Source organism: Paroedura picta, chromosome 4 (assembly GCF_049243985.1).
Source record: "Paroedura picta isolate Pp20150507F chromosome 4, Ppicta_v3.0, whole genome shotgun sequence".
NCBI lineage: Eukaryota > Metazoa > Chordata > Lepidosauria > Squamata > Gekkonidae > Paroedura > Paroedura picta.
The window spans coordinates 59164403-59183108 of NC_135372.1; the positions used below are offsets into that span (position 1 = coordinate 59164403).

The 18706-nt window shown below is 42.7% G+C and overlaps 1 long non-coding RNA gene across 1 annotated transcript in view; it reads right to left on the minus strand.

Annotated features, from left to right (window-relative positions):
• The window catches only part of LOC143835429 (uncharacterized), a 23943-nt gene extending 5913 nt beyond the window's left edge, over nucleotides 1–18030 (minus strand). Inside the window, exons 1-2 of the long non-coding RNA XR_013230138.1 lie at nucleotides 17776–18030; nucleotides 1514–1668 (exon numbers count right to left, since the gene is read on the minus strand). This is a non-coding gene — a long non-coding RNA (uncharacterized LOC143835429). The remainder of the gene's footprint in view (nucleotides 1–1513; nucleotides 1669–17775) is intronic.
• Nucleotides 18031–18706: the final 676 nt, after the last annotated feature.

Consider the following 18706-nt stretch of genomic DNA (forward strand, 5'->3'; position numbering starts at 1 on the left):
ACAACACAATTCCATAGTCAATAAAATTATAAAATCAAATATAAATGTCATAAACTACCTATTCTGTAGCCCCAACTAGTTCAGGTTTTGATTGGGTGTGTGGGGAGGGGGTCCAATTTTTAGAGGCTGGTCCTCTCTCAGTATGTGGCAATGAGGCCAGCACTTCTCAAAGGTCCATCAGGCCCAACAGAACAGTTATCTTGCAAGTCCTGTGGTCAGTTATCTTGCAGGTTAAGAAGAAGAGTTGGTTTTTATACCCTGTTTTTCACTGCCTGAAATCGCCTTAAAATTGCCTTACAATCGTCTTACAAGCGTCTTCCCTTCCTCTCCCCACAACAGACATCCTTGAGGTAGGTGAAGCTGAGAGAGCTCTGACAGCATGGCTTAGGACAGCACTATCAGAGCTGTGATGAGCCCAAGGTCACCCAGCTGGCTGCATGTGGAAGAGCGGGGAATCAAATCCAGCACACCAGATTAGAATCTGCCACTCTTAACCACTCTTTCTCAGGGTCCTGATCTCTCTTGGCAGAGCGTTCCACCAGGCTAGGATCAAGGCTGAGAAGGCCCTGGCCCTGGTTGAAGCCAATCTCACCTCCTTTGGGCTGGGGATCCTAAGCAGGTTTTGGTCTGAGGATCTTAATGACTGATGATCTTAATGAAGTCTTCATTGACTTAGGTGCTCATGTGCATACCATTTTTTGTGCATGCATACACAGATTGTGTATGCTAATGTTATGTAACTCATTCATGCCTAGTATTAAAAAACAACATCTGGGGCTGGCCTTGCAAACATATATTCCATTTTCATGTAAATAAGTAAAATCATGAGACAAAAGGGTTCTGCTAAATACAAGACTTGTTGATGTTATGCAGGGAGGAGGATAGAGAGAGCCAACATGGTGTTACTTTTTGTCATATATATTTCTGACATGTTGGTTCCATTCCATTTGCGCAGCGCATACTTGTCAAAATTTGCCAGATGGTACAAAAGTGCAGGCAGTTGTTCTACAAAACTCGCTGCAGGTGTCCCTGCTGCAGTAAGTGGGGTGGACGAAACCTTTTGGTCCATGGGAAACATCCTGGTGGGTTGCTGATGGTCGGGAGAAAGCTGAGCCAAGTAGTCCCTATGATGCTCCCAGCTCTGCGGGGGTCATTTGGCTCAAGGCCTGCTCTTAGCCTGCCCACACTGGCAGTCACTCTTGACAGGTGTTTGGCAAGATGCAAATGAAACAAAACTGCTCGGAATGGTTCTCATCTAGACCATAAATGGAGCAACATTTTTAAAGGAAAGGAATGACCTGGTATACTCCACAGACATGATCCTTTGACACTGCTGTCTGCATGTAGCCTCAGGGTTTTGTTTTTTGCTTTTATTTTTGCAAAGGCCTTCAGGATGAACGAAAGAAGATTTTTTTCCCTCAGGCATTCCAGGATGATCTTGCTAAATGAAAGGGAGAAGGCATCTAAAGAAGAAGCTGCAGACAAGGGCTGGTTAGCCCCCTATTTTGCCTACCTTTGCTTTACTTGAGGAAACAGTTCAGAGCCGTTGATGCAGAGTTACTGAGGGCCAAGTTGATGTAATTTGATTCAAGAGGAGGAGAGTGTGGGACTGTCTGGCTCCTCTCGGTTTTCATTCCCAGCAGAAACCTCTTCTACTTCCAGTTGTTCCTTTTAAAAAAATCATGAGCATGACAAGCAATTCTGAATCCAGAGTGTAACCCAATTTGGTGATCCACTTAACCAGTGGAGTCCGATGGCATGCTTCCCTCTGGAACCAAACCCCACATTTGCCACAAGGTGCTTTTCAGCCCATCTCTCCATCAGTGGGCATCTAAGAAAAGCAGAAAAACAGTTCTATGCATACCTGATTCAGATTTCCAAATCAATAGCCAAGATAAAAGTCTGATTTATATTTGCATTTCAGACTGAAGCAGCAAGAGGTGGCTACATGTGAATCTGAGGCCCTACCATGCTCTGGACAGGAATGCACTCATTCACACACACACACACACCTAGGTGTGCATGTGCACCCCCACCTCCACCCCCACCCACTTGTGATCTTTTAAAGCAGTGATCATGTGAGAAATGCTCACCTGTTCTCATCTGAGATAAGAATGAATGCCTTTGGGATTTAGCTTGCCAGTTAGCTAACTGCTTCAAAGCTGCTGGGTGGATGGAGAGAGGATAGTTGGAAGGAAGGAAGGAAGGAAGGAAGGAAGGAAGGAAAGAAGGAAACTGAGGGAAATGTCTTAATAACCTTCCCAGCAAGGAATCAAAACAAATTATTAAGACTGTTACAGTGTGAAATTTGAAGATTGTAAATATCTTTCTTAATGTTATTAGTGAGTTGCATTAAAAATGTATTGTCTATATTATATGGCTCATTATTCATGAAGCAGGTTCTATGCCTTTTGTCTGCCAGAGTAACAGAAGAAAAAGGTAACAGGAGATGCTGCAGAGTCCACCTTTGTTTCTCTCACTGAATTTTTAATAACCCCTCCAGCTAGCCAGTTGGTAAAGCTCTGGGCCCACAGAAGAGTGGAATGGCAGAGCTATCTCAGAAAGACTAACCCTTTCAGGAGCTAATTTGAGCTTGTGTTCATTCACGCCAGCAATGATTGAATTACCTATCAAGTGTGCTGAGCTATCATGATTCAGGGCATAGAAGAACAAGGTGGATTTCACCTGATTGATTTAAAAGACATGGGTAAGGTATTGTGGTGGTGGAGATGAATTCAAAGCTTTAGCAAAGATGACATCCCTCGTATCATGATGTCCCCTGTATCACATAACACTTGCTCTTAACATAATCTGTGACCTTTTTTCTTGTAAACCTCAAAAATCTATGATTAAATTAATTACTGGGAGGGGAAATATAGCAAAATGACTCTCCATCTCCAAATGTTTAAGCCAAAGCATCAGAATATTACCTAAGATGAAACTTGCTTATCAGCCAAATTCTTCAATATAGAAGGTATTTTTTAAAGGGTAAAATATTTATATTAATATTAGAAAATGTGTCATTGAAACAATACAATTTAATGATTAAAATGCCAAAAAAATCTGTGTGGTATTTTACAATTATTATGAAACTTTTATAGATGAGGTATCTTGTCCTTTGTATGAAGAACTATATGGATACTACCAATTTTGAGGGTAAAAGGAACCATGACTTTTTTTTTAAGTTGTAAAAGAAGGGTGGAGATTAATTAAAGATGTAAAGAAGCAAACTTCTGTCTCAGACATTCCCATAGATGATTTTCACAAGAAGTTTAAGAATGTTTTGATTTGTTTTGACTGTCCAAGCTCCCCTCCCCCCACTATTTAGAGCCAAATACTAAGACGAGAATTCTACTTATGGAACTTGGTTCTCATGGATTTTGGCCCTTGCAGATTTATTGCATTGATAAATCAGGACTCACAGAATCACAGAGTTGGAAGGGGCCATACAGGCCATCTAGTCCAACCCCCCGCTCAACGCAGGATCAGTCCAAAGCATCCTAAAGCAACAAAATTCAGTCCTTATCTACTGATTAAAAATATTCCTTTTTTATAGTCGTGACTTAAATTGATTTTATTCAAAGGTAACATATGGCAAATATGTTTTAAAATCCCTTGATCTCACCATGACCGATTATGCATGGGCAGGGAAGGGTGGGTCGGCACGTGCAAGACAGCAGGGCTATTCCCCATTTATGCACGATGCCAGCCCTGACCCACTTTAGGGCCGCTGATGGCCCATGGCAAGGGAATGCTGATTTTTCCGCATTCCCTTTCGTGCCATGGCGACCATCAGAGACCCAGCTGGGGCAAGCCTGTGCATACGGGAAGAACTGGGCCTTTGAGGCCTGTCTCTCCCCCCCCCCTTCACACACACACACACACAGGGACACAAAACACCCTATTTGGATTTGTGGTGCTGTAGAGCCAAATGGGGCATTTCTATACCCCCCATCATGATGGGATAGTGGCATGCTGCTAACCCACCATCCTGCAGTAAGACCCCATGCCCCTGCTGCTGCCATCATGAGGCAAGGTAGAACCTCCCAGCCCCAGAGTTGTGCATGCGCATGCACAATTCCAGGGTGAACTGTGTGCGCCAGGGGATTCCATCCCCTGTGCATACATGGGAAGCTGCCCCGCTGCAAGAAACTGCTGGTGGCCTGGTGTGGTCACCACTGTGCACAATCGGTTCATCTGCCCCTTAGGACTGTTGTCCTGTTAAACTGTCTCCATAGTTATTTGCCTGCCTAAAGGCAAAAAATATCAATATTCCATATTTTTCTCCCAGAGATGGCAAAACAATTGAGTTTTGCTCATATGACCAGGCCAAAGGGAAAGCAGTACATATTCACTACAGGTCTGATCAAATCCAGGACTTTCCTCTGCACCTGGATAAAAGGGGGGGAGTGGTTTAGAAGACTGCTTGTGTGTCCCCTGGCATCCTGTCTAGTCAAGCCCTCAGACTGTCCAGCAACTCTTTATCACACCTGCTAGTTAGATACATACAGAGAACAAATATCAAGTTGGAAAAACAATCATCCGTGTCTATAAAAAAGACAGGCACACCTCACGTGGGGCACATTTGCCACCCATTGTCTAACAAAGATTAACTTGGCACTGGTCATAAAATCTTTAATAAAAAGTGGAAAGGGAGGACTTTGGGATGGCAAATGCTCTAACAGGCTAGTGTTCAATTTCTTCAATGGAATAAAGAATGGGGTAGAAGGAAAGGAGAGTGTCCAAAATTAAAGATTTGTTAGTTTGTGGGTTGGAATCCTTCCTTGAAATTCTTGTCTCCAGAGAAATATCTGCATGCTGGCTTAACATGGAAGATACAGTGCAAGTAACAATGGCACAATATTGGATTATAATGTTCTTTTACATTGATATTTCCCTTGAAACTTTAGCAGCTGAAGAAATTAAAGAAAAAATATACCAGGTGTTTACATTGCTTGTTGTAGTGGTTAGGAGTGCTGACTTCTAATTTGGTGAGCCAGGCTTGATTCCCTGCTCCTCCACATGCAGCCAGCTGGGTGACCTTGGGTTCACCACAGCCCTGATAAAGCTGTTCTGGCCAAGCAGGAATATCAGGGTTCTCTCAGCCTCACTTACCTCACAGGGTGTCTGTTGTGGGGAGAGGAATGGGAAGGCAACTGTAAGCCGCTTTGAGCCTCCTTCGGGTAGAGAAAAGCGGCGTATAAGAACCAACTCTTCTTCTTAATTGCTCTTTGATGCCCATTTTCCCCACTCACTGCCCTCGGAAGTTGGGCTGGTGGGAGTGCCTTGCAAGGCCATAGGTGCTGACAGGACCCACTGGGTGGACACTGATCCTCCCACACCCTGCTGCGACCCACCCTTGCTGCCTGCTTCAAGACAAGAGGTGGGGGCAGCCATGGCCCACTGGACAGCCGCTGGGCTCCTTTTGGACCCTACCCATTTCTGCTCACACTTCAAACTCAAAACATGAGGCTCCCTTTGTGGTTTAGTAACTGGATTACTTTTTTTTAATTCCCTGGTTCTTTCTTATAGCAATCAGGACAGGAATGCACTTTCTCTGCTACGTCGACAGCAAAGACAGAATTCTGGCAGAATTTAAATTTTTTAAAATTGAAAATTTATGTTCATGTTCTCTGAGGAATATTTTAAACATAGAAATGCAAGAAAATCTAGCGATAAAAACAATCTTAAGGGGGGAAACAGAAAATGGATCTATGCATTTCTAACAGTATCCAGTTGCCTATTTAAAGCCTTCTTTGGGCAGTAAGTCAGGCATTTCGCCCTCTTCCACCCCCCCCCCCACACTTTTTCTGTTGGAATACAGAATATCTGTAGTGATTCAGCTGTATATGGAGACTATCCTACAGGAGCCATTGAGCAAGATGTGTAGTTAGCATATTTAGATTAGGAACTTCCTGGTATCTCTTCTTGTGTCTTGACTGGCTGCGGTCCTCAACATGGCCAAGGGCTAGGCACCGAAGACAGCTACTGCCTGAGCAAGTGGCCCACAGTGCAGCTGCAGCCCAGAGCCCACTGCCAAAGACAGCTGGCTGGTGGCGGCGGCACGGCAAGCAAGGCTGACCTCTGGCCCTAGCCAGCCACTTATGTGAATGTGTTTCCACATAATGGACGAGAATCCACTTGTTGCTAATTTTTTTAGAATACAAATCTGATCTCTACTTTCTCCACAACCTCATTGACAGCAAATGTCTTGTGTTACCACAACCAACTGGATTAAACGTAATCAAGAGCCACTGAAGATGAAGACAGTGAGGTACCAGATGGGAAATAGTATTGAAAATAACAGCATAGAAATGACTTGAACTGCATTTGCAACAGGTGCTGGAATTGCTGAAAATTAGAGAGGACTTTTCAACACGCATGAAAATTATCTTAAAATTAAGTCAGTTAGTTCTGAATATTTTATTAATATAGAATATGAAGAACAGTTGTGTTCTAGAATTTGTCCTTCTCCTCATGCCTGGAGTGTTGAAAAGCTATATTCTATATTCAGCAAGTATTCCATGCTGTCATCTGGAATTTTGTAAAGTTAATTCACTGAGTAAATTATTGAAATAGCTGTGTAGTACAATCCTGTGCATGTTTATACAAGGGTAAACACCAATAATTTTAGTAAGAGAGCTTCCATGTATGTATAGGCTTGCGACCTGACAGATAAGTTGTGAATTTTCATAATCAAAATAAACTTTAATATTCAAAACCAGTATTCATAGTCTGAAGGATCAGTTAGTGTAAAACACACATGGGCTGAGAGTATGACGTGACTACTCAAAGGTTTCCAAATAAGGGATTGTTCACATAGTATGCAATGGCAATTCTAAGTCTGGCAGCAAAGACATGCATGACAGGAAGTAGGTCTCCATCAAGGAAATCTCAGAGCACACTGATGCCTGCAGCAAAATCTCCTCAGGTCATCATAGAGTATGGGCAGATATATGGGTGAGGGTAATCCACAAGGTACTTGAGATTGAAACCCTTTAAGGTCAAAACTAGCACTTTGTATTGGGCCTGCAAACAAAGGGAGAGTCTGTGTAGCTGCCACAACACAGAAGTTTCATACTCATTCCATTAGCATTCTGACTGCCACATTTTGAACCAGCAGAAGTTTCTGTCGGATTATGCAAGACCTGCAGTGTGCATGATTCAAAAGAATATAAAGAACTAGCAGAAATTCCTATTGTATAAAAAATACAATGGGCTCTAGAGTCCACCCCACCCTGGCAGCCCCAGCAAGGCCTCACCAGGTGGCAGAGAGGCTGATTGGGATGGGGAGTGAGCTTAGGTGGGCACTCCTTGCCTCCCTCTCCCACCACCCAGGCAGCCCCACCAAGGCCTAGTGAGGCTGCTGTGGGGCTCCTCAGGCTGGGGCTGCCTTACCTGACTAATGCCTCTTTGTTTGGCTGGAAAGCAGAGGGGGAGGCGGTCGGGGATGGCATATCCCCTACCTGATTGGTCTACCGGGGGCCAATCAGGAAAGTGAACACAGGGACAGGCCATTCTCTGCCTGATTGGTGTTCTGGGGCGAGTGACTCCCCAGCGTCCCAATCAGGTAGGCAATGAGTCCCAACTCCTGCCACTATCCCTCTCCAGCTTTATATATGGTACAGATAGCCTACAGGAGCACTGGAGGAGATGTCTATTTAGCATAGTTATATTAGGAACTTCCTGATATTTTTTTCAAATAATCTCTTCCAGAGGCCAGATTGGCTCAAGTGAACACTTCCAGCAAACTTTTTCCCTGATTGCCTCCAGAACAGACTGAACGAAGAACAGAACAGTTACAGGACTCTTCCTCCTCCCTCTTTCCATACCAAATTGTTTCTCTTCTTAATAAAAACTATTATGTTGTTTTAAGCCGCTTGGTGCTTCAAGCCTCTTTGCAAATTTAAACTCTGCCAACAGTTTTCAGACCATCCCAGCATCACAGGAAGGGTGGTTTGGAAGAAGGACTTGAGGGGGGTCCAACTCTAAGGGGCAGCAGGGGAGAAAGAGTAGACATGTCTAAGGGAACAGGGCATTTTCAAATTGCTGAGGGTAAATTAGAAATTATATGACAAATATCCAGCATAGCTTTAAAAAATCCCCAAATATGAGGAGGCTTTATCAAGTACTAGAAATAAGCAGGTTTAAATACACAATGGGTAGTAGAAGTTATTAATAATTTTCACTGAAAATGTGTAAAGTTTGCAGCAACATTCTGTAAATAGTAATCTACAAAAACTCTGATAAAATTACCCAGAGCATGGAGACTGCATGAAGCAATGACTGTGGCTTGGCAACATACCAGGACACTGACGGGATTGGGGTGCTTGTACTAGGCAGAGTTTGGGGACAATCTTATGTGACTTCTGGGAGATGCCCTAGAAGCATTCTTCCTTAGTTTCTGTAGTCTTTACCAAAAAGACTTGGGGAAATTCCTAGAGCACGAGGAGTCATTTTTTCTCCCACTCCTCAATTCTTTGGGATCAGGAAAATGAAGCTAAATAAATGTGAGGTCTAGGTACTTGGGAGAGGAATAGCAGGTTTCCCTGTGGAAAATATTGAGAAAAATGAGAGGCTTTCATAACAAAAAAAACAACCTGGGCAAAAATCATTCAGTCTGAGTTGTACAGATGGGAAATAAATGCAGTTAATTCCATACTGTTTGTGCCTTGTATGCCAAATGCAGGATTTTTGTACCAAATTGTGCCATAAACTGTAGCCAGGGAAATTATTTTGGTTTAGGAAAAGGAATGTATTTTAGGACACAGCATTTATTGTGATTACCTTTTATGCTTCATAATAACAAGATATGGGACTTTCTGTGGAACAACAGCTAGTGAACTGGTCCACACAATGGCAATGAGAGTGTATAGCTCAGTTCAGAAGGAACCCAAAAAACATGGCTTATTTTAACTCCATTATCTGGCTTTGTTCAGAAGCAAAGGCACCAGTTTAACTGCAGCAGGAGTCGTTCTGAATGTATTCAAGAAATGCTCAAATCTCACATTTCAAACAGACACCCAAAAAGGTAAGAGACAGGGAACAATAAAAACATGCCACATCATTCAAAACTGGAAAGGTTTGTCATGTATATTTGTGTAGGAATTGGGCTCAAGAATACTAAATGATATCTGGATTAGGTTGATTGGCCAGAAAGTTTAAAACTAGGGAAACAAACAGAAACATAACGTCTTCAAGCCCTGTGATGCAACCTTGATTGCAACTGGGAAGGAAATACACGTTAGGACATATTGCCATTTGACTGGAATCAAAAGAGAGGGGACAAACGGACAGCCAAGCAATCACACTGCCCACAAAATCAATTTGGAGATTGCTAAACCTGTAGGAAACAGAGTGTGGATGAGCCTCCCCCACCAGCCCAGCACCTGACGGTGAACAAACTAAACTGTTTTGCCACCACAAATTGGCTCACAACACAGAGAAATTGCAGGGGGTGGAAAATAACACTGGGAGGGGAAGAACACCCCGATCTCTCTCTACATGGTGAGCTGAGAGAGAAAATTCAGATCAAGGCAAAGTTATTTCCTTACTTAGGGAATTTGAATGTTTAATTGAGGGCTAATGATAGAAATGCTGGCAAGTGGAAGGCAAAATTATTAAATTATGCTGTCAATATTAATGCTGATGAATAACAGCAAGATGCTCAGAAAGGTCTTTGAATGACATAGAGATTACAAAGATCAATCAATCTGTTTTTGGGATGAGGCCTAGCAGATTCCCAGGCACAAAATAAGTAAAACATGGTGTTTCACAAACAAGAAAATGGCCGTGCAAACTGAATGCTACAAATTGAAAACAGTTAATTCTCCCTCTATAAAAACTACAAATAGACCATTTGTTTTTTGTATGTCAAAGGCTGGCTTTTTGTACCAGATTGGGTCATACTCTATAACCAAGGAAGCCATTTTAGTAGAGGCAGGATTCTTTTGGATATATTCACATTAGAAACTGTGTCTGTGGGAGGATATATTTTAGGACGGAGTATTTACTGTGGTTCATTTTTATGCTTCAAAATAATGTGGGTGTTTTGATCATAGATTATCTGGATCACAGGATGGACAATGGAATCTGTTGTGATTTAGTATATTGTTCAACAGTTCTCTTTATGACAACTTTATCACACTGTTTTGCAGCTCTTCCAACTGGTAAGATGCACACTACCATTAGGAGTATTCAACTGCTGCTTTCCATCTAGGGTTGCCAGCTCTGGTTTGAGAAATACTTGGAGACTTTGGGGATAGAGATGGGAGTGAACAGAACTTGAGGCAGGGAGGAACCTCAGTGGGGTATAATGCTATGGAGTCCACCCTTCAAAGCAGCCATTTTATCCAAGGGAACTGATCTATTTTATCTGTAGATGAGCTACAATTCCAGGGGAACCCCAGGTCCACCCAGGGACTAGCATCCCTAACCAGAAGTGGCACTATTTTCCCCATTCCCACTATTCCCTTTGCTGCTGGTTGCCAGCCAGTGGAGCATGCAACAGCAAAATGAGAGGAATAACTCACCGCATTCAGTGGGAGTAATGTGATGACCTTCATGTGCCCATGGGCCACCAGAGGTAGAACACTGAAGTCGGATCTTCCACCCTCCCCACGGACACAATGCTTTTCAATGCATCTCTTCAAACATTCTGCTGTCAGTCATAAAAGGACCCTGTTGCTGTCCATCACCATTTTCTTCACTTGTGAAGGATGGATCATAAACATAACAAGCCTCTCCCCTAAAATGCATTGAAGATCACACCTGCATAGAGCTTATGCATATAGGCATAAGTTGTTGAATGTTGCATTATTTTCAGTTGATATATCATGTAAATTGGTGCCTGTGCATATTGCATAGATCCTATTAGCAAAACTTCCACTTTGCATGTGGACTTCAGGCACTACTCATACAGCACTGAGAATCTCTTCTGTGTATTCAGAAGAATGCTCGTGTATAAGCAAGAGATATCAATGTATGTGCAAGCCATGCCAAACCTCAGGTGCAAGCCATGCCATGAAAGCACCATTTCTATAGCTTTCCTCCCAGAAGAATCTGCCTCTATGAATAATCTGTGCATTTTCTTCCTTGCTCAAAAATGCCCTTCCCTTCAAAACTCCCTCCAGTCTATCTCTTTAGCTATGAGATAGGGTTAGATTTGTATTTGTTATAATTTCCAGGTCATCATCTCTGGATATGAATATAAAGCAAATAGCTCTGCAAAGTAAACACATCCACCCAATGCTTTATTTTCCCAAATCACTCCTTTAGCTAATGTTTCAGAGATGTTCCACGCGACACATCTGGTGCAAACCAAACATTTTCAGTCAGTTGGATCACAAGGTTAATATTTGTCCATGAAACTGCAGAGACGATTTATGGAGTTCTCAAGATATGAGACAAGTCAAAGGGCCATTATCAGAACTTGGCAGCTTTCAATCAGAGTTGGAATTGGGCCCACAAGTGTGCGGAATATATATAATCCTAGGACTTCCTGGATAAAGTTTGACTCTTTGAACACCCATGATTCACTTAGACCTGTTTTGAACTAACTCTGCCTTTGGCCCCACTCCCATGCCAACAATCTCTTCCACAGGTGCAGAGATTCTCACATGCATTTGTATTGCAGCCTGCTGTTGCTTGCAAAGATCAATGAATTAATTTCAGACTGGTACAAGAAGAAAACTAGAAATGTTTGACTGAACTTTCCCTAATTCGGACTGGGATGACAGGAAAGTGGGTGTCACCTCCCACACAAGTCCACTGTGGATCTCTGTGTGTACCATGACAGGCATTATTCAATCCATCCTGATTGGAGTTGGGTGGGAGGGAAAATCTCTCCCATCTTCAGGATTGTATCCTTCCTTGGAACTAGGCAGGCTCCCTTCAGGTGTTTTGTGCCAGCTGTGGGGAGGGGAGGACATCATGCAGTTTGAGGCCACCAAATATCCCCAGGAATATTTGGTAGTATTTTTTCTTCAGTGGTCATGTCTACTTCCAGGTGAGCAAATAAAGGGAACTGCATATCCATCAAACACACACTGATAAGTATATCCTTGGTACTACAACGAAGGCTTATTCTGAGGCAGGATTAATTACAGCTCAGCCTTCTATCATATCTTGTTGCCTTTCCCAGCAGCAATGTTATATGATTAAATACCCATATCTAGCACAGCTAAATTCAAGCTCATTTAATAAGAGTTTTGCAGCATTTAGTATACTGTGTTCAGGGAGTTATTTCATGCAGAATCATGTAATGGGTACAATAATCCAAGCTGTCCATTGTCCATGGGGTCGCAATGGGTTGGACACGACTTTGCACCTAACAACAACAACAATCCAAGCTAGGCTCAAGGTTAGATTTCTTTTCTTTTTTTTGGGGGGGGGGATAGATAGATGGTTAAACGTAAAGTTTGTGTTGACTTATAAAATTTTGTCCTAGACTCTTCTAAAATTCTAGTAAGTTGGAAAATTAGTTCATTACTATTTCAACCTGTTTTGATGGCCAAGATACAAGCTTCAGAACATGTAAATAATACTTTAGCTCTAAGCACATGCAGAATACTCTTCCCACTTAGAAACCACAGCTACTCATGATCACAGAGATGATAGGATGCTCATCCTAATGTGTGTTGTGTTTTGATTGCAGAAATATTCACTTGCACATTACTCAGTGCTAATATGTCTAGTTAAATTGAATCCCTTATAAAAACTGTCTAAGGAGCACCTCTCTTTGTAAATGTACAGTAATGGGCCAAATGTAATGTATTTGGAGAGGCTGTCTATTGGTCAAAGATTTCCAGTTCCACATTATTAAAGCAATGAAGGAGAGAGTCTCAGTAGCTGCCTGAACTCGGCTACCACCACAGCTGAGACAGTTGAAAACACCTTCTGACAAACCAATACTGCATTAGTACCAAACTTGTTCATATGGGCTTGAATGCTAATAAGCAGTAAGCTGAGGAGAACAACAGTTTTTTTATTATACAAGAGAGAAGCCAATATGTGGAACAACCAATTTGCAAATTAAACAGGATTTTCTAAACTAGAAACTTGCAAGTCAAGGATGTCTGATAAATCCAAATTAACATGAAATACAGGGCCTTTTCGCACGGGGATCTTTGTTGCAAATTGTTTGCGGAATGAAAAATTGCCATTTAAAATAGTGGAATTCGTCGTTATGCATACCTGCCTTTGTAGTGGAATCAGTTGCGTTTTTTAGCGTTTCCCACAGGCTTCCGGTCTTGACAGAAATCGCTAGAAAGGAAGCGCTATTGCCAAGCTCGTCCCGCCCCTGGCCGTCAAGCAGCCAATGGGCAGCCGTTAGCATGCTCCCAAACAACCCCTTTCCCTTTAAGAAAGGTTTAAAAAAAAAAAAAACGACCCATAGCAACGAATCTAGGTAGATTCGTTGCTACGGAGAGACCCATCCAGCTGCCTAATGTGAGCTGTCGTTTGATTGTATGATCGTTTGCACGCTGCCTCGAGTGATAAAAAAAAAATCCCCCCCCCCTCTCACGGGCCCGATTTTCGGCTGAATTTATTTGTAAAAAATAAAGGGACTTTATTTCAGCAAACGGGCTTTTCAGTGGTTTGTGCTTAGTGACTAAAGGTGAAGGACTGAAGCCAGGGAAGCCTCTAAACAGAAAGAGGCTCGCTGGTGCGTTTATCCCCGCTCGCTCGGAGAAAAAAATATGGCGATCGCTTCGCCGGAAGTTTGGAGGAGAGAGCCAGGGGGAGGGACTTTGAAGAACCAGCAACAATGGTAACGCACAGGTCTTTAGCGCTACTGTTGCAGATTGGTTGCAGGAGTGTATCGCTATCCGGAGGGTGAATCCACTTTTCTGGATTCCCCTGAAAGCGCTTTTTGCGGGTCGGTTTCAGGATTGTTGCAGATTGTCTACGACGTCGTGGGTTATGGCAAATTAGTAGCGTTTCCAAATAGCAACCATTGTGCTATTTTGAAGCCATGCGAAATGGCCCTCAGTTTCCTCTTAAAAAAAAAAGAACAGCAGCTTCATGTTTCAAGATAAAGCTTGAGATGTGATGATGGAGATCCATAACTTGATTTCTAAACTAATTATTTAAAAAAAGAAAGAATTGAAGCCCCACACTACTATTTTCACCAACTACTATTTTCACCAAAAGTCATCCACCTTGTACCATTTTTCTCTACTGGAGTTAATAGTAGAAGAGGTGGGGGCAGATTAATATCAGAAGACTCCCTTTCCCTAGTCTGAAGCAGCATTCCTCTAGCTGGTTTTAGCATCAGGCTGAATATTTGCATTAGAAGACAGATCTTGTTTTAGCCTTGCTTTGGATTTCCTTTGTATGCTGTGAGTTGAAATTTGCATTCTACATTTGGGCTTTCCTGCCCTTGTTTTCCAGACTCTCTTTCAGCACATGTTTTCCGCATTGTCGGAAGGAGGCAGCTTCCTATAATGCTTTGCTCCCTTCCCAATATATAATAATATAATATATAATATATAATATAATGCTTTGCTCCCTTTCTTGATCCCTTCACCACAAGGTGTTTCTTTTTTTTAAAAAAAGGTTATAGTGCTACAACGCTGCTATAATAACTCACTGCTTTATTATTATTATTATTATTATTATTATTATTATTATTATTATTGTTATTATTATTATTATTATTAACAGTGAAAACTACAGGGACCACTGCTGCTAGGGGCATTGACAGCATGCTCCCCAGAAGCCAGATTGTGACCAGTGAGGTGCCTGAGGTGAAGGCGGGTACCACTTGCCTGCACTGCTGCCTCCAGCTTCTGATTTGCACGGACAGCCATGGTATGGGAGAGCAATGGCAGGGCTGGCAAGGGGAATAGAGGAGGAGGCTGAACCAACTGACCAGCCACTCTCCTCCCAGCATGTGCAGGTCCTGCTGCCTCCAGAAGTCAAGCCTCTATATCTCACCACTGAGGCTTGCCTGTACAACGTGTCTCCTCTTTGCCGCCTGGAACCTCAGGGTGGTGAAGGGCAGCATGTTGTCCATGCAAGACTTAGTGGCAACCTGGACAGGTACTTTTAGTTCCTGACATTTCTCACACTCCACACTTTGGCACTGAATGATTCCCATCTTGCAGTGTCCTACCTCTGAATGCCAGACACAGTTACTGGCAAAAAATCAGGGACTAAAACTACCAAAACATGGCCACATGGCCTGGGAAACCCACAACAGCCTCTGACTGTGAAAACCCTTGACAACTAATTCAACAGATGTTATACTTTTTCATTATGTTGTATGTTAAATTACTGATTGTTCCTCATGCGCCAGTGCATACATTGCCCTGGCAACTGGGGGTACAGTGTATTAAAAGCATCTTCTCCTTATTAACAGTATCCTACCCTTGTGTGTGCTTTTCCAGGTACAGACTCCTTGCAGTTAGATGAGCCAAGTGTAACGTCGTCGTAACTCTGCTGAAATCAGGAATGTTGCACCAGACATGTGAATGGCTCAATTCTTTCCTCCTGGGTGATATCTGGATGTTTTCAACTTCCCCTCAAGCACCAGGCTTCTGGATTTTTTAAAATATAATTTTCCTGTCTTATTGTGGCGTGTCTTGGTCCTGCCCAGGGTTGCCAGCCTCCAGGTGGTGTCTAGAGATCTCCTGCTATTATAACTGACCTTCAGGCAACAGCAATCAGATCACTGGGGGGGAAATGGCTGCTTTGGAAGGTGGACTCTCTGGCATTATACCCCACAGAAGACCCATATCTGTCCTATCCCACCCTCCAAATTTCTAGGTATTTCCCAGCCCACAGCTGACAACCCTCTATTGGCAACAACACTCTATGATCCTTTTGGACATGGATGATCACACCTCAGTGAGTGTCTTGGGAACAGCATACCTAAACGAACCCGATCGGGGTATGAAAGCAACACAGGAGCAGGCTGAGGAGAGTAGCTGAAGTGCCACCACATGGGGTTTCCACTGTCTGGGTATAAGGCCCAATGTCCCCTGAGGTACTGCCAGTGCTGCATGAGCCATTTGACACATCTTGCTCCCGGCTGCCAGGCACCCTCCAGAGCAGCAGCCCATATTGGGAACTTTCCTGATAAATTACAGAATCAGCCTTCCCTGCAAGCATGATTCCCAGAGCATGAAGCTAGGGCTATGATGTGTGGTCCTCACTGCTGGATATGAAAAAGTTTCTGAAGCCATGATCACCTCCTTCTGGCCAGGACTACTGCCAGAAAGAGCTTAGCATCACCAGCCAGGACAGAACCAACCCCCTGTACAGGGACAGACTGACATTACAACCATATGTGACAAGTGAGCTGATCAGTGACATGCTGTGAATAGATGCTCATGTGCAGTAGTGCATTGGCAGCCCCTTGCTTTGGAACCATCTGCTTACTGACCCAACAGAACCAATCATGAGAGGGGTATCCAGCTTTCCTTACGATACTTCGGTTTGCGTTTATGTGATTAGATTCTTTGTATTTACCCAAAATTGCAATGAAATGGCTTTTCAGGTTAAGGTAACAGACAGATTAAGTGCTTGTTTGCCTCCGGCAATTTTACTGGAAATCTGGACAATGAAGAACTGAAGAATTCATGGAAATATTTAAAAGAGCATGTTTTCCAATGCTCATGCTCTGGAAGGTTCTGATGTGGGTCTCTGTTTTGCTCTTGTGCATTTTTTGACAATATACTAAGCACTTCCATGGTAGGCTAGAACCTGAAACTGGCTGTGACTTTGATTGTCAAATCTGAACTTTTGCACAAACTTCCTGGAGTTCAATCAGCCCTACCAAAGTGGGAGAGTGTGGTTGACTCTAGAGGGAGAAAATTACATGCATGCTCCGAAAAAACCTGGGTGGTTTCAGTATTGTTCAGGCGAGTGTTTAGTGAGTCATTGCATCACCTTTTTCTTCATGCATAGCCTTTGTAAACCACAGAGCCATTTGTAGGGTGCCCAGAAGCCTGTGGGGTTGTGTACTTTTATGCCCTCTGTCCAGTAATGGGTAGTTCATGAGTTTCTCCAGATTTTCGTATGCAGAGCTGTACTACCCCTGCACAACAGATGCTGGAGGGTGGTGCTGGATTATTTTGCTACTTTTTAGCAATTTTATACCATGGGTTTTATATGACTATCATGGGAGTGTGACTTTGTTTGAACATTATTTCTGCTGTTTTTTTTTTTGTATCAAGGATGATCTGGCACTGTTTCAGTGCTATAATAGGATGTTCTGGGTCATCCTGGGCATTTTGATGGAAGGACAGCTAATAAATGTTTTAAATAGACACACAAGACTCAGTGGAGAACTCCCCCTCATCCAGGCCTTAAAGTAGTACTCTTGGCACTCATTCTTGCCAAGAGGTCTGGAGAAATAGAAAGGCTCTTTAAAAGTGGCTATAACGATTCCCTGCCTCCCTTCCTTCTTTTTCTTTGCTGGGGAGTCCCTTTTTTTCTTGTTTTTCTGTCTGTCCCACCCAATTGTTTAATGTACATAGATATGTGCTGACCCAGCCTAGGGAACTGAAGAACTCAAAACCTCCCCCCCCCTTATTTGTATGCGTCTGGTAATGGCACACAAAAAGCTGATAGTAATTCAAAACAAATTGCTTGGTTTTGGTTTCTCAGGTAAAGGGTCAAGTCAGACTGCCAGGCAGGTTTTAGGTTTTAAACATGGAAGATAAACTGGCAGTAGGAATGAGGTAACTGTAGCACAAGAAAGTAGCTGATTTGTTCTACAGTCACTGCTTAAATTAACCAGCATAAGTTTCTTTGTTTCAACATTACCTTTTGTTTCATCATCACTTCAAGGCAGAATTCCTGCTCCCACTTCCCTACCTCAAGGTCCTCTTCAATCCTTTCCCTGCTTAATTCAGCTTCTTAACCGAACTAACTGCCACTCTCAACTGCGGAATTCCATTTGAGCCTCCAGTCAATCAAAGTTCTCAGGCTGGACTACCACATTAACCATTTACTGTCTGTTACCTGACTTACCTTGCAGAAATAGGCAGGTGAAGCTTTTCATGACATGGAGGTAAATAACAACTTGTTAAAGGGGCAAGACCCTTCCCCCCCCCCCAGGCAGTTGAAAACTCTCCTCTTGGTCCCATCTTCCCCAGGAAGTATAAACTTTGGTCTGAAGCACTTATTTAATTTCCACAGAATTGTTTGAGGATAAAATGAAAAAGAGAACAATGTAAACAGCTTTAGATCGTCGGTGGGAAGAAAAACAGAATATAAATGAAATAAATTAAATACATTGTATTAAAAAGTATATACATATTTTTCATTAAAAATTATTTAAAACAAAATGCCTAAAAATGTAAAATAACAATAATGAAAACACTGAATTCTGTCCAGTTCTCGAGAGCTAAACAGGAGAGCAAGCAGTACCACCAACTCAAAAAAAGCACAACTGTTAACCATCAAGAAAAAGTCCCCCAGCCAAAACTGAAAGGGAATAAAAGAATTGTGTTGTAGCGCAGCAAGTGGGTGCTACCAGGGAAAAGTCCACAAGTCTGATATCATAACCTCTTTCAAAGGAAGAACTGGGTCAATCAGAGTTGTCTGGGTAATTATGCTATTCTCCGTAAAAGCATGGTTGTACAGATTGGGACATCAGCCGAGATAAATTGGGCAAAGGTCATTTTTGGGTCTCTTTAAGAGGATGTGGATATGTATGCATTCTTGCCTCCAAATGGCATGAAAAGAGGAAGCA